At 38.4% G+C, this 25,176-nt stretch overlaps 1 long non-coding RNA gene across 1 annotated transcript; it reads right to left on the bottom strand.

The window, feature by feature from the left end:
* Positions 1–16,233: 16,233 nt before the first annotated feature.
* On the bottom strand, positions 16,234–23,846 carry LOC122905551. Its single transcript, XR_006384353.1, has 3 exons — positions 23,829–23,846; positions 19,368–19,437; positions 16,234–16,245 (listed from the first exon to the last, which is right to left on the bottom strand). It is a non-coding gene; the product is annotated as an uncharacterized LOC122905551 (long non-coding RNA).
* Between the last annotated feature and the right edge of the window lie 1,330 nt (positions 23,847–25,176).

Below are 25,176 nucleotides of genomic sequence, written 5' to 3'. Positions count from 1 at the left end.
GTCTGGACCTAAGTCTGCATGACTGCAAAGTATATTCATTACCTTAACTACTTACAGTCGGGAGAAAATGTCTGGGGCGCCTGGGTGGCTCAGTGGGTTAAGCCGCTGCCTTCGGCTCAGGTCATGATCTCAGGGTCCTGGGATCGAGCCCCACATCGGGCTCTCTGCTTGGCGGGGAGCCTGCTTCCTCCTCTGCCTCTCTGCCTATTTGTGATCTCTCTCTGTCAAATAAATAAATAAATAAATATGCTCTCTCTCACTGTCTCTCTCTCTCAAATAAATAAATAAAAAAAAATCTTTAAAATATTAAATAAATAAATAAATAAATAAATATTGAAAGCCTCTAAATAGATAATTCACCATCCTGATGTGCCCAAAAAAAAAAAAAAAAAAATTGGAAAGGCCAAAACTTTCATCATTTCTGTGGTCACTACAAATTATCTTATCGTGCATCTGGCATAAAAACTGAAAGCTAATTCTTGTATCAAAGTGCCCTTGTATTAATTCCCTAGTTCTCCTCCATGAATGTGCATTCATTAACATTTCTGTAACTAGTCCTTCTTCTTGCTGATGTGATCAAAATCAAACGGTTAATGAACTAAACCACCCTTGCTAAAAATAATCTCTGCAAAGACCACATGTGGTAATTCTAATGAGCTATTTTACAGTAAATGTACTTACGAAGAGTGTGAAGGAAACAAAGAAACAGAGTTCTCGAAGTCAAATTAAAAACCAGCATTAAAAAAGCCAACCTTAAAAAAAAAAAGCCAACCTCAGACCATCATATTACATTTTAATTCTACACTATTTTTTCACCAAAGATAGCATAGCAATTTATCAATAAATAGCCTTTTTTAAACATCTATACAGCAATTGGGTTTAAACTTCCTTAAAGAGAAACTGAGTCACCAGTTAATTAGCAATTATTCTGCTCTTTAAAAGGCAACTCTGAATCAATAATAAGAGCCCAAAGCCCTAGCTCCCTATGAGTTGCTGAAGACTTCAAAAAGGGGTTATTCATTTCCCCACTGTTAACATGGGAATATCCGAGGTATTGGTTATTTTGAAATACCCCAATACTTATATACTATTTTTTCATAATTAAAATCATATAGTTTCATGGGGAAAGTGTTCAAATGTGAAATGGAATATATGAGGTTCCAGATGAAACAAGAAACCTTTCAGCTCAGGAGAAGTCTGGTTCAGGTCAACCACAGCCTGGATCTTATAAACCACAGTCCTTCCGTGTGGGGGACAGCATTTGTGAAGACATCGGACATACTGCTTACGACAAACTTATAGATGAGTGCCCTGTCAACATACTTCTCTAAATATTATTTGCAGACATAAAAAGCAACGAAGAAATGGGAGAGCTCCATGATTACCTTATTCCCACCAAAGCTTCTTCTCAAGAGTAGTTAGCTAAATGCCTTTCCCAGTGCCCCTCCACGCAAAAGAGGCATCATTTATACACTCAACAAAATAGGAGAGAGAAAGGAAAGCCATTCACTTGCCACAGTAAGGATGAGCTCACCATGAAGAGAATGTTCGTGTCAATGGAGAAGTTTCCAGTTGGTGACAGACCCCCTAGGTGGTCATATTTTTAAGCCTCAACTCTGTCTCAGTGACTCTTGTCGCCGTCACGCCAGCCATTCTGTTCTTCGTCTTTGAATGATTCTCACAAAGAGCCTCTCCTCTCGTCCTCAGAGGTCCATTTACCGCCCTCAGCAACGTTTCATGACCTCAGAACATTTTTTCCTGTTTTATTGTTTCAGTTTCCCATCTGTTTTCACCATTCCCAGTCCACACACTCCCAACGGCTCAAAATGCTCTAGAACCTTCAGGAAGCATATACATTTCCCCCCTTGCTCTGGTATGTGCTGGAGAGGCCACAGAATAGTTGAAAGGCCTCTTTGAAGCTATTGATAGTCCCAAAGAAGGGGGAGAGCAGCATGAGACACAGCGTCTAAGGACACTTTGAACACTGAAATGCCTTCTGTGCAAGAGAGACGTGTCCTTATCTCACAGCACCTGATGTGTTTCAATTCAGAATTTAGTATTAGATGGCCACTGGAAATGCGACCTTCTTACTGACTGGGTCCCGTGAGCAAGTCCATTCCCTTCTCTGAGCCTCAGTGTCTTCAACAATGAAATAAAATGAAGGTCTGGGTATTCTGACGTAGAAGGATAGGTGCTAAAAGGAAAAGAAACAAAGAGGGGAGAATTATCTGCCTCAAGCAGGGCCGGCCCTATCATGAAGAAACAAAGTGTGTGAGGAGGCTCTGTAACCATTTTTAGCTTTGGTTTGGAGCAGACAATTTGGGTCCCATGTCCAGGTACCCAGGTTAATGTTGTGTGTTTTACCTGATTTCTCTTCTCTAGTGAGCACCGATACGCAGTTTACCAATGCCAGGGGCTTAAAGCTCACCTCGTTTCAAAAGGAGAGGATGATAGAGTAATGCTCTAGGGAGCTAGAGAAGGGTTTTTGAGAGCCCACTAATGTTCTGAAGTTGACAGAACAGGCAAAAACCAACTGCACTGCCTTCTTCAGCAACCCAGATGGAATGCAGAGACTGACCTCCGTGACTGACAAATCCAGTGAGGGAGGAGGAGGAGGGAGGGGTGCAGGGAAAAATGGGAGAAGGAGGAGGAGGAAAGGGAAAACAACAACAACAAAAATACATTACCATAAAAATGTTTAAATATCAAAGGAAACCATTTAGGAAGAAACACATGAAACAGCTCTCATCCATCAGCCACACAGCTGGTAGCATCTCTTACTTGGGGCTTTGCCAGTGGGCATTACTGTGTGGAATTACTTTATTACTTTAGAATTCTCCGTATTGTTCAACATTGACCAATAGCTTCTGGGAAGGCTTAGAACACTTCAGGAATCTTCTGAGGAGGTAGCATTTAAGAATATTTTAATCTTCCTGAAGGTAAAGAAAACCAACGGAGAATGAACTGAATTTTGGAGATTAGTAAATACACATTAAAATTAATATCAAGTGATAGCAGCCTAGCTTCAAAGAAGATGCTGTTTTGCATAGAGAAAAAAGTTAATTTGATCAGAGTTTGGAAGGGCATGTTATCTAACAGTGTATTATCATTTGGTTGAGTTTTACTTGCAAGCGGAGACATTTCCCCCTCCCTTCCCGTGAAGTGCTGCTATAGAGAGAAAAATTTTCAACTCGGACTTAATAAGGATCATCCGTGTACAATTTGCTACTCCCCATCAGGGGTTTCTAGCAATGTTAGGACAGAGAGATGTCTTCTGCGGGCCCAGTATATAGTACTTCTAACTGAAGGATCGTCACACAGAGAAATTTTCTTTTTTTTTCTGTTGGATTGCAAAAATACACCAGCACTTGAATTCTCAGGACGATTTAAAAAGGACAGGAACTCTTCAAATAAAAGTCAAATTAGGGGGTATAGCTCAGTGGTAGAGCATTTGACTGCAAATAAAAGTCAATTTATGGGATTTAAAAAAACATTTATCTTTAAAAAAGGCAACCAGGTGGTATGTGCCCATGTTGAGGCAGGATGTCACAGTTACACATTGATGTCTTAGCTGGTTTTTCATTGACTTTTATGAAGCCAACTAGACTCCAAACTATTCTTGATGGTGGGCAACTTTCACGAAGTCAGAAGATTTGTAAGCAACATTCATCATGTGTAGGCCACATCACTTTCTCTCAAAAATATTTTTAAGAATACTAAAATATATAAATATACGTATATCCTTAAACAGATCTATATTCTTAAAAGAGAAATGATTTGAAGAATACTGTCCCTTGATGTATCATCAGTGGACTTACAAATACTGTAGTAATGTGTCAGAAGTAGAAGCTTAGTTAATTGCCTCCTATGCTGTCCATATAGACAATGACATTAAGTTACAGTAACACATTCTGAATGGATCTGCGGAAATCCTTGCTTCTGTGGCTAAGAGTGGTTTACTAGCCATGCTTCAATAATAACTGATTTCATGGCTAAGGTATGAATTAATTGTATTGAATGACATCATAATGCAATGAAAGCCCAGAATCTGAAGTTAGAAGTTCTAAATTCAAGACCTAGAAACACCAATAACTGGTTCGGTATACTCTTTTTTTTTTTTTTTTTAAGATTATTTATTTATTTATTTGACAGATAGGGATCACAAGTAGGCAGAGAGGCAGGCAGAGAGAGAGGAGGAAGCAGGCTCCCTGCTGAGCAGAGAGCCCGATGAAGGGGCTCGATCCCAGGACCCTGGATCATGACTTGAGCCTAAGGCAGAGGCTTTAACCCCCTGAGCCACCCGGGCACCCCTCGATATACTCTTAATAACATTGAGCCTCAGGGTTTTTTGCGGGGGAAGGAGTTTTTCTTTTTTTGTGGGGGGTTCTTTTTAAGAATTGGGGATACTTATTTTGGAGGCTAATGCAAGGATTAAATGGGAGAATACATATTAAAAATACTTAAACGGAGAGGGAGACAAACCGTAAGAGAATCTTAACTATAGGTAACAAACAGGGCTGCTGGAGGGAAGGTGGGGGATGGGATGGGATAACTGGGTGATGGGCATTAAGGAGGGCACGTGATGTCATGAGTACTGGATGTCATTTGCATCTGACAAATCACAAAATACTACCTCCAAAACTAATCATAATAACCAATAACACTATATATTAAATTGAATTTAAATTTAAAAATTTTTAGAAAAATACTATTTTAACATGAACACACTGAGAAAATAACTATTTAAATTACTAGCCATAAGCAGTTGTTTTATTTAAGAAAAGTTGTCCAAAGAATCTCCCTATCTTCCACCGTGTTGCCAAAATGTTTCTTATTGATGTCACAATCCTTGTAAAGAGAATAAAGAATCCAAGGAAAATTTCAAGTAACGGTTACTTGCTAAATTTTTTTCTTTATAGAGATACTAAATGAGTTAACGTGGCGAAGGCGCTGAAGTTTATTTTTCCTCCAAAAAAGAGAAAAGAAAATACTTAAAGAAAACCTATAAAACTCTCTCCCTCAAAAGAATCATGACATGTAAATGAAGCTGCATGATCAGATACATCAATTATTATTTTGAAAGACGGTGATGCTCAACATAGAGCTTCTCAGAGTTTGAAGGCAGTCTTGGTCACTGTGATGTTTGAGGCTTCCTTATACAGTAATAGAATATGAGTACCAGAACGGGGTTATAAAAATTGTAGTGTATTTTAGCTTTTTGTATTTACCCAAGTAATACTTCAGAAACACAAAAAATACAGGGAATTTGTGCATACATGCCATCAGCACCCTTTCCCGACCAAGAGGTACAGGGTAAATGATTCTCCTGCCCTCTTCCAACCATCTCCCTACCCTGCAGTAACCCCGCATAAAGCACATTATTTTCATGATATAGCAGCCAGATTTGAGTATGGACTATGTATTGGGTAGCTGCAAATCTGCTCCTTAGAATGAATCACTATCCAGATACTCTTATCCAGCAAGGATTATCTAGGTTCAGTGGGAAAATTCAGTGTATGTGAGTAGCATCCTAGATGCGCTTCTATTTTCACCAGCCTCCACCAGGATGAATAAATTCCTTTTATTTCAAAGAGAGGGAGCACTGAGTCACTTCTCTCATATATATTTTAAAGCAAAGAATAAACCAAGGCAGCCTGTGCATTTGCCTTCCATGCACAGATGAAACCGCTTCCACATGGCCTTTTAATTATGTTACCCCAAACTAATATTTTTTGAAAAAGTAATTTTCTCTCCGTGGAGTTACTCCTGTAAGTTGGCACAGGATGGGGGGGTGGGCGGGGAACGGGGCTGTAAACACTAATATTGCCATCCATCCTAAGCACCCACGATGCCAAGTAACGCTCTGAATATTTCAGTGGACCTCCCACATTCTCGATAGGATGTTTTCCGTGCATGGTGATCCACAAATATTATCATTCCATGACAATGCAGTTTCATCAAGGTACGTCTCAATCCATGGGATACGAGTCCCACACAACAGACGGAGAATTTGGCGCAGCCCAGCGCACGCCGCGTGTGTTACTTACTGGTTATATTGCAGTGGTCACACTGAGTCCCGTATGGCGCCGTATTAACGAATGGCATGCAAGCACCTTCTGTTGAAACATCTGCGACAGGGAAATTTCAGGCATTTTTCCAGATAATTTTTGTGCTCTGGACCAAATTTTCATTAGGACTGTAAAACCTGGCAAGCAGTATTGTTGTGTATGATTTTTTAATAAACGGGGACATGCCTTTGTTACAGGAGTGAGGAAAACGGCTCTTCAGAGACTCTTCTCTATTATAAAAAGTTCAGAAAACATATGACAGCTCACAAAATAACATCTCCCAACTTTTTTTTTTTTTTAAGTGCAAGTTTCCAGGCTTTCGTAGACATATAAATAAAATTCACAGTTTTGGATGCAAAAAGCAAAAATGCAGATTTTCACAACTTGGAGTGAATGATTCCAACGGTGGCTTTCCTTAAACATGTGTTTGTTAAGAATGCACACAACCAACAGAGATGTTTTTTACGTATTTAATTTTTGACACTCGCTGCCAAAAAAAAAAAAAAAAAATCTGTGCAAGAGGTTTTACTTGCTTTAAGAGACACCGTGTCTCAGAATGAGAAAGAAAGTAAGAAGTTTGGGCACATGCCTTTTTGTACCCACAAACAATGCAAACTTAACAACTGGCATTGTTCATTTTTTTCACCAGTTCAGATATGGGTGTTTCCATTTCTTTCTTCACTGCCAATAACCACCCTACTACAGTAATGGAGGCTAGAAAAACTCCCTTTTGTAATTCTTTAATTCCCCATGCCCTGCTACAAACACTAATGCAAAACAAACATGCTTGGCAGTAAATATGTGCATTATCATTATGTAAATAGGCATGTTATCATTATCTTTTGATGATGCTGTTCTTTGTAAAGGCTTCTTTTTTTTCTTTCTAAATATATTATCCAATTTAAGTTATAATGCATATTATACCACTGGGGCTATATAAACACTCTAGATCAAGGAGAATTAGTAGTCAGTCTATAATACAACAAAATGTTTACCACCTATGCATATGGTGTGTGATGCAAACAAACAGACCAATGCTGTTGCACATTATACAATCCCACCCCAGCCGTGCACGGAAACCTCTGAGATTAATATCCATCTTGCTGTTCAAATTGAGTACCACATTATGACATTTTATATTGACAACATTATAAGCTGAGATGATACATTTTAAACTCGATGAGATGAATGATCTAGTAGGAGCAGAAAATAGGCTGCATATCTGAACCTTATATGAACTAGGAACAACTCATGTCACAGTCTGTTTGGAAATGTTACAATGTTTGCATAAATCCATTGCTTATGCATAAGCACCAGGGAACTGGAATCCTGAGGCAGGCAGTAATCTGCAAAGTTCTTGTGGCGCTTGATAAGCATGCAAGATGCATCGCACATTCTCCTTGGTGAATTGCAAATGTTTATGTAAGAAAGAGCAGATAGCTGCATATTGTATGAAAAGATCAAGGCCATTTCTGCAGTAGGGATTGCAAGGGAGCTAGAGAGGACGGACCTAGGGAAAGGAAGGGCTGAATACCCCTTCCAATTTTCTCGGGACCCTCAAAACTAGCGAAACCCACCTGCAGAAGCAGCTCCTACTATTTGTCTCCACATTCCGTAGCTGTCAATATTGTTGGTCATATCAACTCCTTCAGTTCATCTATAAAGACATGGTGATGCTATTAATTAAAGTACAAATGATGACGTTCCTTTGCTTCCATTATTTTCTCTTTTCTGGAGCCAGTAAGCTGTTAGCTCTGCCACAGCAAGACAGTTCTATTTATTATTTGTTTAAAATAATGTTGTCATATAATTTTTTTTTAAGTCTCCTAAAGGAGTATGCTATTTGACACATAGTTAAATTGATAAGAACTCCAACAGCTTGAAGACTCAGTTTTTGTAAATTTCAAACATATTAGCATTAGAATCTGATTTACAGGGCTTCCAAATGAACCAGTCCGGCCATGTTTCTCATGCTCCTACCTCACCCTTTACTGAGCAACTGTTCTGTGTAAAGCCTTTTTCCTGGTTCAGTATGTCATCCAGTCTTGGTGAGTGAGCGCTGTGTACCACCAGGGCTGCAGACACCCTGAGATGGCTTTGTGGGGTTTCAGATATTCACCATGGACATCCAGCTTTCTTCTTCAACCCAAGAAAGGGCCATTTCTCTTCTAGCATCAGGTTAATGGGGGGTATGATCTGAGAAGTGGGGGCAGGATGGCTATGGCATGAACTAACACCATGTTGTGGATGCAGTGTTTCTCTAAATCTTCCATGGGGAAAGCAGCCTCCCTCTTCACTCTAGGCTGGTGTAGTCCCCTGCCCTCTCCTCCTCACCAAGCTCTGAAACTTCTCCCTCCCACTTTGTCTGGGTTCATCTGCTAGGGTTACCACAACAAAACCCCACAGTCTAAGTGGCTCAGCCAAACCACAAAAATGTATTTTCTCACAGTTCTGGAAGATGGAAGTCCAAGATCAGGTACTGTCTGCATTGGTTTCCTGGTTTGCACATGGCCTGATTTTGCTGTGTCCTCCTCACATGGCCTTTCCTCTGTGGATGTGCGGAGATGAGGGAGACCTCTGGTGTTTTTCCTTTTCTTATAGGAATACTGGTCCATTAGATTAGGGTCTTCCCTATGCCCACATATAACCTTAATTACCTATCTGATAGTGCTGTGTCCAAACCCAGTCATACTAGAGATCAAGGCTTCAGTACAAATTTGAGGGGCGCAATTTAGTCCAGAACACTAGGCGTTAAGTCAGGTCATAGCAAAGATCTGCTTTCCTCCTGGGAGCAAGCCCAGCCCTAAAGTTTAGGTCAGGTGGCAGTTTTGAATGAAACCAGAGGTCCTGTAACATCTCGCATATCATAGCAGCAAACCTGATACTCATTCCACCCCATGACTGGGAGATCCAGTTAAGAGGCCGAGTATGTGCCTGTGTGAGCATCACAGAGAAAGTGTTCCTTGAGGCAGCACTTGTGTGAATCAAGGCCCAGGCCAGTGTGATTGAACAAGACAGCCCCTCTTTGAAAGTGTACTCATTTTTTACATTTGTAAATACAAAAATGCAAAGCAAGACTTGGAAGACTTCAAGCTGGGGAGTGAAAATCCACAGAAACTGGAATCACACCAGTTGACAAAACAGTTAGCTTGGCATCTGGTGCTTTCAGTCTGGACTAGGTTGATAGAGAAGAGAGTTAGGGTCTGTTGACTTAAGGGTCAACACAGCTCAGACTGGGAGCAGGTTGTGAGCCCTACCTGGAAGCTGCCAGACACTGGTCTGCCCACTATTTCAGATCCACCAAGGAAGTCACATGTTGCTTCACACCTTTCTTGCAAGAGTGGATGGGAGCCTGCCATTGCGCAGGGAGTTCCTAAACTTGAATGTGCAACAATGTATCCACTGTCATTAGTCTTATTTTTAGAAATTCTGTCTGGCTTCTGACAAACCTTTGAGGGAAAGTGGTAATAACTCTTCTATCTGGGCTTCTCCGCTGAACATCTCAGAGGAGTCCTGGCCGCCTCTTCCCCATCTCCTGAGATCAACCATGGCTGAGACCATATCAGTGTGGAGCCAGCCTTGGTGACCTGATAAATTACAAAGGTAGCTTAGAAAATCTGTGTACAGTAGTAACATGAAGGGCAGTGGTTTTCTTCCCCAGGAGACATTTGGCAACTAGTGATGAAATTTGGGGTTGACACCAACATAGAAGGGGAACAAGGAGGGTGACACCAGTACCTAGCGGGTAGAAGTTAGGGATGCCATGAAATATCCTATAATGCACAGAAGAGCCCCCCATGAATAAGGATTACCTGCCCCTCAAATGTCAGGCTTAGAAACCCTGACATAGAGGTTAAGAAAACATGGTTTCGAATTTAAATAGTCACTTGTGACCAAGGTAAAGTTCACTCACCTATACGTTTCCTAGCTCTGTTATAAGGATTAATAGATAATATATGGAAATATTGCTAGTTTAGCATAAACCAGGCGCTAAATAAACTCTGAAATGCTTCTTGCAGTGACACATAGTCAGAAACCATCAAATAAACATCAGGAACTATTGTAATGCATTTCTAAATAAATAAACAAACTGTCGCATTAGATTTCTGAAAAACAAAATATTCTATGATGTGTGGAAAAAACAACTCAAGTCACCAGGCCAAAAAGAAAAAAAAAAAAGCCAGTCACATCTCTTGAGAGATGAGTGGGTTCTCGCGACCAGGGAAAAGGCTTAAGAAGGCTGAGGGCTCAGGAGACACAAAAATAGAGGGGAGAGACTTAGAAGATTGGATAGATGAGAAGGAAGGGACAAGGATAGAGAAACCTTGGGAAAAAGTAAGAGGGCAGGAAAGCCTGGCAGGAAGAAATGCAAAGGCAGGTAGCTTGAAGGAGGCAAGGCTGGAATTCCCAAACCCTGGTATAAGGATCCAACCTCCCCAACTCAAAAAGAACTTCTTTTCCTTCGAACATGACAAGTTTTCCTTCAAGACTCTACCATAGTTATTGTAATCTGTCCGAAGGTTTTCCTCTGCATCAGGAAACAGTCCTCTCCACCTTCACCTTGTCAACGACCTTCCTGGAGTAGCAGTCCACCTCTGGGGATGTGTGAAGGAGAAAAAGTAATGGTCCCCACCAGAGGTCCTGGCTGAACACCAGCCGGACATGGAACATGGGCCCATCTGTGTCTACAGGTCCGTGCGAACTGAATTGGATCCAGCACGAATCAAACCTCAGAGGGAATTTTAATTGTTTTTAAAACACCAAGAGAATAGCTGAAATTCTTTAAAAACATCACTGGGTAATTGAGCTTGGTATTGAGATTATTGAAAAGCTGGAAAGTTCTTGATGTTAATGTTCTAATCAGTACAATCATAAAACGACTAGCTTTTTAAGAGACATCACATCTCCATTTACACAAATTTCACGTAAGAAAGAAATTATCATCTCAGAGGGCTGTTTTCCTTATTTTGAACTCAAATTCCTTTCTGCCCCCCTTGAACTGACGGGCTCTCCCAGAAGTAGGGGCCTTGAGAGGAAGCAGAGCTCAACTCCAAATCCACAACGGCCATGCGGCGCCTGCATTTCCCCCAATTCCTTTCAAGTTGAACACACTTTTCAAGAAAGGGGAAAAAAATACAAATGCTTGAGAAGCCTTTTATAAACAAGCCATTTAAACTTCAGAGACAATTAGCCCCCTGCCCGTTTTTCAACTTCTGGGTTTCAGAGCCTCAGCTTTCCTGATAATTTACTTTTGAAAGGCTCAGGCCTGTGGGGTTGGCCAGGGTGAGTTCCGCAGTCACATGTGTGGCTGCCTGGAGCTGCCGTGGTCAGTCTGACGAAGTATACATAAGCTTTGGCCCCACATATCTGCAATATCACGGACGGGCAAGGAGGCGCCTGTTATAAAAATACACAGTGAAACACAACTGAAGGACTGCTCTTTCTCAAAGACGAGTGTAATGCATTCCTTCTGTTTAGGCTCATTTTCCAGCCTTTCACATTCTTTGTGAACAAGAGTTATAAAACAACCCTGATGCAGGCCAATTATTTTTACTTTGAAGGCCATTAATCAAGATTGACTAAGAAAATGAAGACAGCTAAGCAAAATTTCATATGTGACTAGAGTGAGATTAAAATAAAACCAGATGGGATGGACAGAGACACTAAGCATTTTTTTTTTTTTTTAATTTTTGGACTCATGTAATAAATGTCTTTTACAAATTACAGCTCTCTTATTTTCTTACAGTAAATCAAATCAGGCCATAATGTACAAGTGGTCTCACTGCTGAAATGTCAAAAATAGAACCTGCCTTGTTCTTGTAGAGTAATTCCTCAAATCTAAACCAGCAGTGCGGGCTAACAGTCTATAAACCATTTACCTGCATGCAATCAGAATTGGACCTGATGGATGGATTTCTCATGGCCTCCAAGCAACGCAACACCGTGAATGCCCAGAGATCTCACCCCGAAATGATTTGGGCTTCTGGATCAGAGTTATTCAACAGTCCCGTGCCCCTTAAGTAAAGAAAAGGTGAGTTCGAGAGCTGCTATATATCTCTGTCATCAAAGTGACTAAGGAAGTCACGAGCCCACCTATCTGGAGACTTAAAAATTTTTTTTCTCTTGATCTTCAAGACCGATACTGCTGGTAGATTATTTTTTCACAGGAGTGCACATTTTGAAATGCACATTTTATAAACAAAACAGTAAAATGTGTATGTTAGAAAGTAAAATGAAATCTTTTTCTCTAATTTTGCATGGATACCAAGGTTCTATCACCCTTACTTCATACAGCAGCAAAAATCTCCCCGCAGTGAGAAAATGACTGAAAATAACCAGCTGTTACAGGATCTCTATCAAAACACACACCATAATCCTAAAGAATTCTTCCCCATTTAGCACTGTCAGGTTAAAAAGTCTGCTTAGGAAATGAGACTAAACTTTCTTTTCATAACACTCAATGAACCATTTCCACCATATATTTAGAGAGGACATATGCATTTCTTAAAGCAGATTCAAAATAATCTGTAAAGAAAATGAAGTGGATTTTCAACTACGGTAAATTTTCTTAACTCCTCTGATGCTTCCCTTTCAAGATGAAAAAGGCAATTTTGAGTTTTGAAAAGGGTTTTTTGCAAAATTCTTTTCTCAGGAAAAAAAAATCAACCCAAGAGAATGAGAAGGACACCCACCATTCATTCTTCCTCCACAAATCCCTAAACAAATCAGGAAACATTTGTCCAAAATTCCTCAGAAAACAAAACAACTCCCTACACATAGTTATATTTTCTTTAATGCAGTGGATGGGATCCCCAAAAGTTACATTAACATCGCATTTCTGTAAGTGGGCTCAATAATTAGTCGCTTCCTATTTAAAGCCTGCTGGTGAATTCTTTTGTAAATAGAATTTCTTACTGATATATAGAGGCCATCATAAAGGAATATTAATGAATTAATTAAACTAAATTGGCACGGACTTCTGAAAGCTCAGAGCATTTTTGAAGTTCAAATTTTTATGTGAATTTCTTTTTTTTTTTCATTTAATTGATTTTTTTTTCAGTGTTCCATAATTCATTGTTTCTTCACTACACCAAGTGCTCCATGCAATACATGCCCTCCTTAATACCATCACTGGGCTCACCCAGTATCTACAGTCTCTCATGGTTTATCTCCCCCTCCGATTTCCCCCAACTCACTTCTCCTCTCCCTCTCCCCACGTCCTCGGTGTTATTCCTTATGCTCCACAATAAGCGAAACCATATGATAATTGACTCTCTCTGCTTGACGTATTTCACTCAGCATAATCTCTTCCAGTCTCGTCCATGTCAGTACAGAAGTTGGGTGTTCATCCTGTCTGATGGAGGCATAATATTGCATTGTATATATGGACCATATCTTTATCCATTCATCTGTTGAAGGGCATCCTGGCTCTTTCTACAGTTTGGTGACTGTGGCCATTGCTTCTATGGATTTCTTGATCAGAGATCTAGCAGCCAGACTAACTCTCCACAATATGTTTATTTGTAAAGTAGGAATACAGAACTCTGCACACCAATATAGCTCTAACTCATGGAGAATATTATCATGAAAATTTTCTTTTGGTCTCAAATAATATAACAAATCCAAACTCAGTATCTTTTTTGTTGTTGTCAAAACTATATACTTCTCTTGATATCCAAATGTCTGTCAGTTACAATCTCATCCTCCAAGCCTAAACCTTAAAATACCCTAAATTTTAACATCTCCCAGTTCTCTTTAGTATCTCAAGCACCCATGGTCTGTCTGCCAGCCACCATGTGCTACCTGTCCAAACTGGTACAGGAAGTCAAGACTTCCCCAAAGTCCAGTACAAAGGAACTGATGATCCTGGTGGGGTGGGGGAGGAGGTTATCAAGGGGATGGTGCTACTAAGTCATCAGCTTTCTGTGCAAAAAGGGGCAAGTGAGGCTAGAATTTAATGGAGCAGAATAGATGAGTTTAACACAACTAAGAGAGGAAACATCCATTCACCCCACTTCAGTCTTAACCTTTCCATCTCTCTGGTTCCACCACTCATGCTCAAGTCGAAAAAAGATCTAGGAATTATTTGGGATTCTGCTCTTTCTTTATCTGCATTCAATCCATCTGTAAATTCTACCAACTCTGACTTCAAAACACACCCCAAACTCCCAACAGCTCTGTACTACTCACTATTAAACTTATGGTCAATTTTCTTCTGACAGTGACTTGTTGCTTCAACTACAGCAATGGCCTCCCTATGTTATCCCTGCCTCTCCTCTGGCCCTTATGATCAATTTTCAAGAGAGCAACAGAGTGATCTTTTAAATATGAAAATTAGGTCTTATCTTACATTCCTCTTGAAAACTTTCCAACTGTTTTCCTTCCTAAGTAGAGTAATGCCCTAACTCATTACGATGCCAACATCTTAACTTATTACAGTGGCCTAAACAGCCTTATCTCATCCATCTCCACTTACCTTTTGAACAATATCTCCTTCCACTTTCACTGTGGCTTACCACATTCAAGCCAGCTGGCCCTTTGTTGTTCCTGGAATGAGCCAAGTTCATTTCTGTCTTGGGGCCATTGCCCTAACTACGTCCTATAGACTGAGCACTAAAGAAATATTTTGCCAATATTTTGTATGGCTGTCTGCTTCTTGTCATTCAAATCTTTGTTTAAATGCCACTTTCTCAGAAGGGCCACTTTAACATTCTTCCTACATTTCCCCCAGTCATTGTCTGTCACATTACCTTATTTTAATTCTCTGCCCTTTTCCTTGTGGGTGTATTCATTTTTTTGGTGACTGTCCATCAACAATAGAATGTGAGCTCCATCATGGCTGATGTCTTGCCTCTCTTGGTTGCTGCTGTATTTCCAGCAGTTGATCTGTGTTTGTCCTTCAACAGGAATAAAATAAGTTTGTTGAATAAGTCAAGAAATGAAAAATGGAGAGAAAAAAAGATAAGCCAGGAAGCACAATAAAAGAAGTAGAGACAAAATGGGTGGAAATGAGGTATAAGGATTTCCTTTGGAGTCTGGCTTCATAAATGTGGACACTCTTGGTGGCTTCCCCTTTTTAAGGGAAGAGCTTGTTTTTTTAAAGAGACAAAGTTACACTGAGCATAATCAATTGTTCCCTTTGATTGCCTTTTTAAACCTTTCTCCTTTTCCCTTCCCTCTATCCACATCACTTTTTTTTCTCAGTTTTCTGTGCTTTTCTAGATGGACCACCTTGTTCTGGTTTTACCTCTTTCCAGTCCATCCAGTGGACTGGTACCAAATTAATCTTCCTAAAAACTGTTTTCATGATGTCACCTTCTAGCTCAAAACACTCTTCAAGTGGTTCTCATTATCTAAGGGCAAAGGTCAAACATTTTAGTATAATATACAAGACCATCAAACTGCACCCAGACATCCTTCCCAACCTTATCTCCCATTGCTTCAACAAAAGTAGACTCTGGAACTCGTGTTTTTGCTCCTGATCTTGCTCATTTAATCTCAGTTGACTAAAATCTTTTCTTTCTCTTTTACTCAGCTTTCAACCAGTGATCACATTCCAGGCAGGATCTCAAAGGATCTTCTTTTTAAATCCTAAAGTGCTTATTATTACTGATATTATTTACTGTATCCTTGGCCATTATCACACATTACTTTCTAATGATCACTCTTTCTCATTAAAACAAGTCTTGTTTTTTTTTGAAGGTTGGAAATACATTACTTTACTTTCTCCCTGCATTCAGCTTTGATAGTGAGCATGCTTTTGGAAATCTTAGAGACTGACTTTCTTTATCAGGGAAAGGGGGACAATAATAGTAGCTTTGCAGATTTGCTAGAAAAATTAAGTGATAATAATACATTTAATTAGCTTAGCACAGGATATATATGAAGTGTCATTATCTTAGTTCACTGAAAAGAGGAAGATTAACAAATTGATTAGTTGATCAAATGATTTTTAAAAACCACATAAAACATGGATTTATTTATACTGCAAATACATCTCTCCAAAACATGCATATTGTAGGGGCGCCTGGGTGGCTCAGTCGTTAAGCGTCTGCCTTCAGCTTAGATCATGATCCCGGGGTCCTGGGATCGAGCCCCGCATTGGGCTCCCTGCTCAGTGGGAAGTATGCTTCTCCCTCTCCCACTCCACCTGCTTGTGTTCCCTCTCTCGCTGTCTCTGTCAAATAAATAAATAAAATCTTTTTAAAAAATGCATATTGTAATCACCTATCGGTTAATCTTGTTTAAAAGGATATAACTTCTGATTTCCAACACCACCATTATATTTAATAACCTATTCTTAACTAAAACCCTATTAAAAGCCTGATTAAAGTTCTCAACTCCCTCCATAGAGAAATGCACACACATACAAAATTTGCTATATAGTTTCGGAGAGTTTCATGGCCCCTTATAGACCAGACAGACACCTTAGGGACCTTACTGGACCCTTAGTAAGATATGAAATCCAATGTCAAGACTGATCACTTCTCCCATTCCTGATTCTCTGACAGTATTGCATTGATAACCAAACACCAATCAGCAGCAGATCACATAAACTCAACTTTTTTTTTATGAAGACAAACTAAATGAGATAAAAGAAAGCCAGAATAACAAAGAACTAATAATTTTTCCTTTTAACACTTTTTTTGCAACAAGCACATTATAATGTTTTCATATTGGCTTTCAAAAACACAGAACATTTACTTTAGGCTCTTTCATTGTCTTCACATACGAGATAGAAAACAATATTTACCTGGCAGGGAAAATACCACTACCATGAGATAGAAAACTACAAAGTCAGAGGAAAGCCCAAGTTTAATTTCAAATTTGAGAATTTAGTTCTCATGAACTTTGTTCCTTCCTTCTTTCACTCTTTCTTTCCTTCCCTGAAGCAATTGAATGCTTCTTCGATGCTAAAAATTGCTGTTTGCTAAAAATTGGGCAGTCAATAGTAAACAATATGGCTTCAACTCTAAAAGATCTCATGGAAAAGACAACATCATTAAATACTTCTATGAATAAATATGTACTTACAATATAATATGTGTCAAGACAGACAATCATTGGAAGTTACAAGAGTACATAACTGAAGACTCTAGTCCAGAGATCACAGAAAATCTCTTAGATCCATTTTAATTGAAATTTGAAGATTGAGAAGGTGTTAACTAGGTAAAGTGTGTGCATGGGGGATTGGGTGTTGTGATAGGAATCCCCAAGGCAGGAGAAACATTTTAGGAACTCAGAACACTAATATCACTGGAAGATGGGACAAATACAGTGGGCATTGTAAGTCATGTATTTCTGTTGGAAATGCTTTGGATTTCAAATAATGGAAGATTCCACTAATAGTAGTTTTAAAAATATGGGTTCAATAACAAAGATTTTAGCAGTAGGCAATTATTGACATTAGTTTAGCAATCTGTTGATTCCAATGGAGACCCAAATTTATTGTTTTTTTTTTTTTTTTTTTTTTTTTTTTTTTTTTACCATCTATGGTCAGTGGGTTGTTTTTCATCCTCACACTCATCGTCTCATGGTCATAAAATGGCTGCCAAAACCCCAGACATCACAGCCATATCCAAGACAGGAAGAAGTAAAGGAAAGGTGGCAGGAACAGCTACATCCATTTCATATGAAAGAGCAAAGGTTCTTTTGGTCCTTGGCACATTTCCAATTATACCCTATCAGTTAGAAAGCTGCCCCATGCCCTCTTCTGGCTGCAAGTGCCAGAAAGTCAGGAGAAGTGAATATTAGCTCCTCTAGCTCTTTGGGTAGGTGGTCAAGGGACAACCAAGATGGGAACTGATACAGAGTTTGGTTAGTAACAATGCCTGTCTCTGGTGTCAAGGGCTTTAATTCTTTACCTTAAAAAGCAAAATGAGTGAAGGCATTAAGCATTCTAATTTAAAAACATATAACCACTTAAAAACCTGTGTCTCTCAGGCTATCACAGGCAAAATTGATTGGAAGGAGAAAGAGATGATGTGAGGTGGCAGAAAGCTATTGATCAAAGTGAAAGATGGCTGGGACTTGAACTGAAGGGGTGGTGGTGAAGGGGGCGGAGGGAGGCAGTGGAGAGTTCAGGAGGTTTAGGGCCGCTCTGATTATTTAGAGGCCTTCTGTGAATAGCAAATGAAATCATGTGTGAATTTGCTTTAAAACTATAGTTTTATACAAAATTAGCTCATTCTAAAGTCACAATCTGACTAGCTTGTTATTAAGACAAGTATTGTCCTTGAACTCAAAACTCTTCTCCATTAGTGAAACTCTTGGGAAGAATAAAAGCTGGTTGATTCATTTGGCAAGTTAAAATACTTTCTGATGCTTTCTTCTTACAAAAGTCAAAACTGAACTTCCACTTCATGATGTAGAAAAGGTAGAAAACATTGCCAGGCCAACTGTATTTGCACCTCTAGCTTAATAATATAATTGTGCTTTTGTGAACATCCCGAGAAAAACCCAAATGCAGTAGATTAAGGATATCCTTAAAACATGAGGAAACATTCCATTTCCCTTAAGTAAGGCAAATCATTCTACAAGAAAATAAAGGGGGAAAGGGAATGAAACCCACATCTTAACAGAAATTTCACAGAAAAATATTAGAATTTCTCTGGGTTTTCTATAACTGCTATTAGAATTCATTCCTGAGCTGAGATTTTTTTATTTCAACTTTCACATTAACAGTCCAATAATAAACCCCTGATTAAAGAAAAAGAATTCCAGTGAAAGGGTTGAAATAAGCTTAATTGTAGAGGTGTGATTAGTGCCACAGTGATAGACTCCCAGGTAATGATTTTTAAAATTTTAGAGGAAATGTTTAACAAGATGATTGCCTGACTATAAAATGTCTCTGTATAAGAAAATAGTCTTTGAAAGCAGCATTTGGGCCCTGTTGCACTAATACATCCATGAATGGCAACACTTCTTTTATAGTTTTGATGAATGCTAAAGTAGAAACTATATTATAATGATTTTGGACCCAGAACTGTGAAAATAGCTGGCAGAATATGAACACTTTACCAGATCAATCAATTTTCATTTAAAATTCCACTTATTGTGTATAGTATCAAACTATGAAAATGTAACATTTCAAACTAGTGATTTCTGTCCTACCAAAATTGCAGTACTTATTTGGATTTTGAAGTAGATAGGATCAGCATTAGACACAGCATGGTGTAACCAAAAAAAAAAGGAACTTGAAATACCTATGTAACTGCATTCTAGTATCTTTTACTTAGTCATTCAACTGCAAACATTTACACATGGCCTAAAGCGTGTAAGACATAGAAATAGAAAGACCTCAGATATTTTCAGGTATTCTTAAATGCTCCGGTTTGGCATGATCCTGTGTTCTTCTGTAATGATGAACCTAGAAGTTTTTGGGAACATAGAGAGGGACTCATCACTGGTGGGTATGGATGTATGAAGGGGCTTAGCAAAAGCTTCTAGGAAGGGGTGACATATGAAAAAAGAATCTTCACTTACAAAGGAAAGGAGCCAGTTCAAGGGGCAAAGAATATGGGGAAACAGTGCCCTTTTAAGGGGCTCAAGTGATTTGATGTCACCAGAGTATAAAAAGTGTCAAACAATGAGACAGAACCACATGATCAACTTTGGCTATCTTAACAAGAAAAGAAAAAAAAAATTCTGGAGAGTATGGTATGGCTCACAAAGAATCTTATATCGCCAGCGTTGGTGGTATAGTGGTGAGCATAGCTGCCTTCCAAAGAATCTTATATCCATCATAAAGGAACAGGGATTTAATTCTGGACATAATAAAGACTTTTCTGGAATATGCTCTAGTCATATTTAGATTTGAAATAATTCATTTGGGTGACCCTGTGAAAGATGGATTTAAAGGAGTCCAGTAGGAATCTTTTGATGGTGAGCTGGGAGAAAGAGGTTGGAGAAGAGCCAAGAAATACTTGAAAAGTAAAATGTGTGAAAACAGAAGACTCAAGAATATGAAGTAGAGAACGCACAAAGCCTGACCCAAGAGTGGTGGAAGCAAAGCTTGGGTGATGGAGAAGGTGAAGAGTATTCAGACATGTTGAGTTTTGGGTACCTATGGTACATCCAGGCAGAGATGCCTGCAGAAAACTGGATATAGGAATCTACAACTCAGGGGAGTTTCCTGGGTAGAAGACACTAATTAAGAAGTCATCAGCATGCGGCATACAAGGGGAGGAGAGTATTTGGCTGCTGAAATTTCAATTGTTAATAGCAGGACTCAGGGGGCGCCTGGGTGGCTCAGCGGGTTAAAGCCTCTGCCTTTGGCTCCTGTCATGATCCCAGGGTCCTGGGATCGAGCCCCGCATTGGGCTTTCTGCTCAGCAGGGAGCCTGCTTCCTCCTCTCTCTCTCTCTCTCTGCCTGCCTCTCTGCCTACTTGTGATCTGTCTGTCAAATAAATAAATAAAATCTTAAAAAAAAATAATAGGACTCAGGGAGACTGGCATGAAAATAGCAGGAGGTCCTGCCTTATATTGTGTGGTTTCTCAAAGATCAGATGACAGAATATCTGGAAAAAGAGTATGGAAGAGAAGTATGAGGTGCTTATTAAATTAACTTGGACTCAAATCCTTAAATGATACATATTTTGAAAACTACAAAACTATAAATGTAATAACATAAACATTCACTTACCAAAATATTTTTGTGGTGTGAGATAGATATTAGGAAGAACAGAAAATACTACTAAGAAAAATTTATAATTCCATTCAAGATTTATCTTGATGATACTGGGGAAGAAGTTAATGAAGGAAATAATGCCTTATATTTGAACAATTAATTCAACTTTTTTAAGTCATCAGGTTTCATTTCTTTTCATCTTTTCTGGTATGTGCCCTCAAGGACAAATCAAAGTCACTAGAAAAACACTCTTTGAGGTTAAAATTTCTAGACCAGTCTTCAGATTGAACTAGTCCTTCACAATTCTAGAACACTGTTGAATTTAAAGAACTGGAGAGGAAAAGGGGCTTAAAATATTTTGGTAACTCAGTCCAATGACTTTTGAAACTAGTCACTGGACTTGGTACTAATTATATCAAAAGGAGAAGGTAGTGATGTAAGATCATTTTCTTTGCTTATGCCCCTCAGTATTGTTTTAAGTTTATCTCTTCTTTTCCAAAGTAAGTGGTGCAAAAGTCATCTTTGCTACTTTCCCAGAAATAACTTGAAGTTGGTGTTGTGTTGAAATTAGGTTTTTCATAGGTAGACTTCCTGTCCTTATGTACAACAGAATGAATGGAGATGTAACACTCACTGGGGTTCTGTTGTAACCCATCAAAAGGGTTTTGTTAGTATTGTTTTTAAAAAAGACTTCAGGTTGGTTTTAATGTAGTTAGGGGTGGTTAGAGCGGAAGTATGTGATGTTTAGAATCAGTTATAATATCCTAAGGCAGGCTACTTAACAATTTTTTTTGAATCTTAACTGTGAAGGGCACATCATGACACCTACCTCACAGTACTTTGAAGAGATAAATTAGATGATGTATATAATGGGCTTAAAATAACAGCTGGTTATTTTTTCTCAATAAATTAATAGATGTTCCTAGCTCTAATGATAATTAACAACTGTTTCATTTTAAGATTATCTTTATAACTCAGTGACATTTATTTGGAGGGCCCAGCATGCAAATACTTTATAACATAAGAGAGGTCATACAGCAGGTAAGAGGTCAGACCATGCTTCCCAAACGAAAACTTTAAAAAGCGTGCTGATACATTGCATCCCTCTGACCAACTAGATGTTCCCATTTGGGACTTCAAGAAATTTGGAAATCATGATATATCGTCATGGAGCATGGGTCCAAACAGTGTGTTCAAAAATTCCTGGTTTGCTAGATATTGACATACAGTTTATCATTCTCTTTTAGCACTTTTAAAGTACTGTTTTCCTGAGAATTTAAACATTGAGGTAATTATCTGCTCAAAGCTGTTTTTAATATTTTCTTATCAATTCATTCATTCATTGATTCATTCTTTTTAACTTACTGTTTACATATTTATAACAAATGAATATTCATATGCTCTAAATACATTTTAAATTTAATTTTAAATTTACTCTTCCTATAAAGACAGAATGAGCGACCAATTAGCTGGTCACTGTGCTAAATACTTCATGATCTAGGGAACAGTGAAGAGGTGAGACAATAGGGAAAAAATGGTATTAATAAACATGAGAAAATTAAATGCATCCTTGTTACGACTAATGAATTAGAAATTAATTGAAAATTTTATCATTTGGTTGTATTGAATGTAGTTGGAAAATTACACCATATTTTATCTATTTTTTAGTACTGTTTGTGCCTCAAGAATATCATTAAATGCTTTGTTTTCCCCCATAAAGTTTACAATTCTGAATTTAGGAGATTAGAGCTTACTGCAGTGCTTACTTTTTAGAACATTAACACAAAGGCCAATTTTTTTTTCCTATTTTTATTTAGAAGTTTATTTTCTGCTGCATTTTGCTAACCTTATTGGCAAAATGTTTTTAATTTACATTCAGGAAACACTACAGACCACTATGAGATAAGAACTCCAACTTCCTATTACATAGATCTGCTTTTGTTTACCTTGCAGGGCTTTGGTTTCCAAATCCCCAAAACACTGCACCAATGGATTATCTTAGTCAGGAGTGCACTTCCAGGCCTATCAACCACTCAATAATTAAAGATTCATTGATTATTTTTAGTTTGTGCACTGGCCTGACCAGACCTAAAAGTAAACCAATGCCTGGATGACTGGCAGGAGATAAGACACATTTCTAGTTTTGGAATCATTGAGTGATCCAGAATTACTAGAGGTGGCAGGTTATTATGATGCCATTCCATTCACCTAGAAACATGGAAAAAAATAAATTTGCCACAAAGGTAATAGTCTAATCCCTCTCTCCCATTTGGCTTTCATCTACAAATGAGATTATAGCATGCAGCAGGTAATACAATGCCCACACTCTATCCTCTAAAATGTTGTCCTAATCCCTGGAAGCTGTGAATATGTTATGTTACATGGAAAAGGGGGATTAAGATTAGAGATGGAATTAAGAGTACTAAAAAAACTAACCTTATAATAGCGAGATTATCCTGGATTATCTTTGTGGGCCCAATTAATCACAAGAATACTTATAAGTGGAAGAAGAAGGCAGAAGAGGGAGAAAGATACAAACACTTAAGCAAGGTCTAAGAGGTGAAGCATTGCTGGGGTTAAAGACTGAGGAAGAAGACCATGAACCAAAGAATGTGGTAGCCTCTAGGAACTAGGAAAGGCAAGGAAACAGATTGTCCCCTAGAGCCTCCAAAAGGAATACAGATGTACTGAGACCTTGATCTTAGCCCAGGAAGACCTGTGTTTGAGTTTTTACCTGCTGAATTGTACAATAATGAATCTGTATTGTTTTAAGCCACTAAATTTGTGTTTAGTATGATGGCAATAGAAAATGAATGTGTAGAGTTATCATTATATAATTTTCTAAACTAAGGATACTGAGTAAAATATCTGGAAGTTGGAAGATGTGGAAGGTGCTCTAGCCTAGATCATTTCCAAAGCCCCTTTCCATTTTGAAATTCCAGTTTCTTCCCAGTAAAATGTATACAGCTGCAACTACATTGGATCCAAGTCATAACCTTAACAAAGAGTACTTAAAAATCTCCTCTCTTTTTTATTTTCCTCTCCAACAATTTCTCTTTTCCATTCACTTCATTAGACTTCTATATCTACGAAATACATCTGGGAAAAATATGTTATTTATAGTACTCACCAACTCTTTATCATCAGTTTTAACTTTCCAGCAAACACACTTATTTATTGGTTAGCTAGTCTTGGACTTATCTGTCAGGATGGGATGAATCCCTCATCAGGATTGGTGGGACTAATATCTGTAAGAGCAGGTGATGAAGTAACCAAATTGACATTCTTAAAATCACTAAACATCAAAGTTACTCTGGGAACAGATTTTTCTTTCAGTCAGAAGCTCTTGACATGATCACTTTCACCCTCCCACAATATTTTTTGGCCATATTACTAAAGGAAATAGCTAAACTGAAGACATAGGAAGACACAGGCTGTGGAAAGGAGGATTATGTATAATTTATCAAAACATAATTTGGGGTATGTTCTGGAAAATCCAGAATGGAATCATCACATCTTTCTAGACTACCTTTTACAAAGGCAATTGGTTTTCAATTTGAATGCTTATATTTTAAAAAGAAGGATATTAAATATTCTCCCCCCAAAAAAGAAATGGCAGTTATGTGGCATATTGTGGGTGTTAACTCATGCTACGAGGGGAGATCAGCTTGTAATACACAAGCATATCAAATCAACACCTTGTACACCTTATATTTACACAGTATTATATGTTGATTCTATCTCAATAAAGCTAGAAAAAATGGAAATTAAAAAATTAAAAAGATCTATATTGTTATTGATTTTTCTTTCTTCCTGAGTCTACTAACTAAAGCATTCAGATGCTAAGAATTATTTTTGCCTGAATTAAATATGGATGGGTAACTCAGGCCCATTTCAGGTTCAACAAACATCTTGAACTATTTTTCAAACATTTGGAATTTGGCAAACAAATATTTTACTCGGTAATTCTTTGCTTAATTTTTAAATCCTTGTGTGTTTTAAGGGGAATTTAATCCGTATGTTTCTGATTCATTTACCATTAACTGATCAAGCTGGTTTTGTTGTTGCTGCTATTTTTTTTTTGTTGTTGTTGGGAGGGGTGGGGGAATGTTTAAAGGATACTTTCAGAGAATTTGACAAATTTCTTGAAAAAAGGAAAGCTCCTTGCTGCCAGAGAGGAAATCAAGTGTCAAAAAGAGTTGAAAGAAGTTCTAGATTTATGTTAGAAATGCAGCTTGACTCAAAAAGAGAGAAACCATTCTTTTTCTCCCAATTTTACTGGTAAGGTTGAAAGACTTTATGAATTTAGGATCACAGACACGAATTGGTGCTCGTGGAACTGGGATTTACTCACCATTCTAGGTGCTGGTCTCCAGTGAGTCTGAAATAAAATGGTAACTCCTCCAAGGGAGAAGAAGAGCCAAAAAGAAATGTTTTTAGCAGCCCAGAAAAGGATTATTTATGATTAGACAGCAAGA

The sequence above is a fragment of the Neovison vison genome, chromosome 4 (genome assembly GCF_020171115.1).
Source record: "Neovison vison isolate M4711 chromosome 4, ASM_NN_V1, whole genome shotgun sequence".
NCBI classification, from domain to species: domain Eukaryota; kingdom Metazoa; phylum Chordata; class Mammalia; order Carnivora; family Mustelidae; genus Neogale; species Neogale vison.
This window is presented reverse-complemented; position numbering and strand designations above follow the sequence as displayed.